This window comes from Phytophthora infestans, genomic scaffold, assembly GCF_000142945.1.
Source record: "Phytophthora infestans T30-4 supercont1.8 genomic scaffold, whole genome shotgun sequence".
Taxonomy (NCBI): domain Eukaryota; phylum Oomycota; class Peronosporomycetes; order Peronosporales; family Peronosporaceae; genus Phytophthora; species Phytophthora infestans.
Genome location: NW_003303751.1, coordinates 3431092 through 3434382, shown reverse-complemented (window position 1 = coordinate 3434382; position 3291 = coordinate 3431092).

Sequence of the window (3291 nt, the reverse complement as noted above, 5' to 3'; positions counted from 1 at the left end):
CCAGATGTTTCCAGCATCCAGATTCAGTGTGCTTCCGGATCCACACTGCTGTGGTGAAGTGCTTTCTCAGAAATAAGAGAATGGGCCTGACGCGGGGTCACTATCCCGAATCAGTGACAATTTCAATTGTCCGGCGCGGATGCAAGTTGCCTGTGGTGGATTAGCCATGACGAGCAACACCCCGTATGACATGACGATGGATCTGGTATGAGCGATGTACGGGAAGGCAAGATCCACCAAGACTTATCTCGGATCCACCCTTACCTGGATTCACTTAGGTGGATATGGGATATACTATGTACCAGTGGATCGGGTGTGGATCCTATGAAGGAATGGTGGTAGGTGCCATCCGAAGGTGGATCTAGTAGCCACGGCTAACGAGAAGTCAGGATCCACCGCGAGGTACCCCGGATCCCATACTTCCGGGTTCGGATCCAAGGAGGGAGGATCCCGCATAGAAGGACCTGGATCCAGGGTACAGGGATGAGGGATGCAGTGGATCTGGAACTTTCGTGGGACAATGGAGGTCACAGACGGTTGCGAGATGATGTTGGATGATGGGAGAGCTCAGATCGACGACGAGTGCAAACTTACAGTGAAGTGGATCCAAGCGACCTGGATCCGGATGAGTGTACCCATAATAGGGTAACCATAATGATTACGCCATGGATCCCGGTGGATCTGAAGATAATACAGCTGGGATGATGGGTCAAGGGAAGAAAGGGACATGCAGCCCGAGCCTGGTAAAGGGATTTAGCAGATGAAAGACTTAGAAGTAGAAATCCAGGCAGGTATAGGCTTAAATATCATACAGACTCATTTGCACGTATCACGCAGTGCCTTCCTGCCTCAGAACCGGAGTTACATGGGCGTACGATTCCGAAGAGTGGGAATGGGATTTTGAGTGTGGGTAAGGTAAAAAGGGGATAAAAACCGGGGGCCCCATTTTCCCCACACCCTGGGGGGTTTTTTCCCTTCCCTTGGGGACATTTCCGAACATTTTAACCCAAAATTTATCGGGGGGGGGTTACACCCTCGAGAGTTTTCCAATCTTAACAATTCCCCCCCCACGAGGAGGGCGCACATTTTGTTTTTTAGAGAGAAAAAAAAGAACCCCCCCCCCACAGAGCGCAAGGGAACACACCCGCAAGGCAACCCTACGACCAGATCTACGATCTAGGCCCCGGATCCATAAGCTCGAATATTCGCTTAGGATTCGGAACGATCCACGGACGCAGAGTGAAGATTTTCCACTGCTGCTCCACCCCATCCCCACGTCTCGCCAAGACACTCAAGCTTCACCACTTGAACTCTTCGGAAGTTACCGAGAGAGCAGATCCCGCCCTACCGACGGGTACACAAGGTGAGGAAAGTTCAGCAGAACACGGATCATCGAGGGACCCCCTCCGTTAGTCGGTGTCTGGGCGCAGTTGGTAAGTTGGATCTGGCAATCTCGCAGATTTTGCTGATCCCGCTACACCACACTTCTACAGACTTTGCTCGGTCGTAAAGCGCGCGTCTAGTCTTTTGCCGCTATATCCCCGTCTCCAACAGCCACAAGCGCCAAAAACAAGTCTTTATTTAGTGATCATCGAGATCAAGCAACGGATGCGACGAGCGGTTCGAGGTGATGTAGTTTTCATTTTGGAACGCTCGAACGGCTTTTGGGACGTTCGGTTGGGTTGTGTGAGCGGTGATTTCGTTGCCAAAACATCGACAAGCGCTGGAAGACGACAGCGACGTTATCGAGGTGCACCTTCGGCATCAACGTTCGGGGAGTCTATCGAAGGCTTGAGAGGGTTGTTTTGGATGTGGATTGTCTGATTGGGGTGAGTGCGTGCGTGCGATTGCGGCTGTTTGCGTTTGGTTTAATTCTGGGCGTTTGAGTGTGTCGGTGGGAGATGTTGCGTTTGAGCTAGCACTTTGGCGCAGAGGAAGCGTGTTGGGCTCATAACCCAAAGGTCGTTGGATCGAGACCAACAAGTGCTATCTTTTGCGCGCGTGAGCCCACTGCTTGCAGTAACAGCTCTATTGCTGCTTCTACAGACTTTGCTCGGTCGTAAAGCGCGCGTCTAGTCTTTTGCCGCTATATCCCCGTCTCCAACAGCCACACCAATTCACAAGCGCCAAAAACAAGTCTTTATTTAGCGATCATCGAGATCAAGCAACGGATGCGACGAGCGGTTCGAGGTGGTGTAGTTTTCATTTTGGAACGCTCGAACGGCTTTTGGGACGTTCGGTTGGGTTGTGTGAGCGGTGATTTCGTTGCCAAAACATCGACAAGCGCTGGAAGACGACAGCGACGTTATCGAGGTGCACCGTCGGCATCAACGTTCGGGGAGTCTATCGAAGGCTTGAGAGGGTTGTTTTGGATGTGGATTGTCTGATTGGGGTGAGTGCGTGCGTGCGATTGCGGCTGTTTGCGTTTGGTTTAATTTTGGGCGTTTGAGTGTGTCGGTGGGAGATGTTGCGTTTGAGCTAGCACTTTGGCGCAGAGGAAGCGTGTTGGGCTCATAACCCAAAGGTCGTTGGATCGAGACCAACAAGTGCTATCTCTTGCGCGCGTGAGCCCAGTGCTTGCAGTAACAGCTCTTTTGCTGCTTCTACAGACTTTGCTCGGTCGTAAGGCGCGAGTCTAGTCTTTTGCCGCTATATCCCCGTCTCCGACAGCCACACCAATTCACAAACGCCAAAAACAAGTCTTTATTTAGTGATCATCGAGATCAAGCAACGGATGCGACGAGCGGTTCGAGGTGATGTAGTTTTCATTTTGGAACGCTCGAACGGCTTTTGGGACGTTCGGTTGGGTTGTGTGAGCGGTGATTTCGTTGCCAAAACATCGACAAGCGCTGGAAGACGACAGCGACGTTATCGAGGTGCACCGTCGGCATCAACGTTCTAGGAGTCTATCGAAGGCTTGAGAGGGTTGTTTTGGATGTGGATTGTCTGATTGGGGTAAGTGCGTGCGTGCAATTGCGGCTGTTTGCGTTTGGTTTAACTCTGGGCGTCTGAGTGTGTCGGTGGGAGATGTTGCGTTTGAGCTAGCACTTTGGCGCAGAGGAAGCGTGTTGGGCTCATAACCCAAAGGTCGTTGGATCGAGACCAACAAGTGCTATCTTTTTCGCGCGTGAGCCCAGTGCTTAGCAGTAACAGCTCTTTTGCTGCTTCTACAGACTTTTGCTCGCGCGTAAAGAGGCCAAGACTACTCCTTTTGCCGACAATATTCGCGGTCTCCCGACACCCACCAGCGACTTCCCAAAGCGTCGCAAAACAAAGTCTTTTATTTTTGGC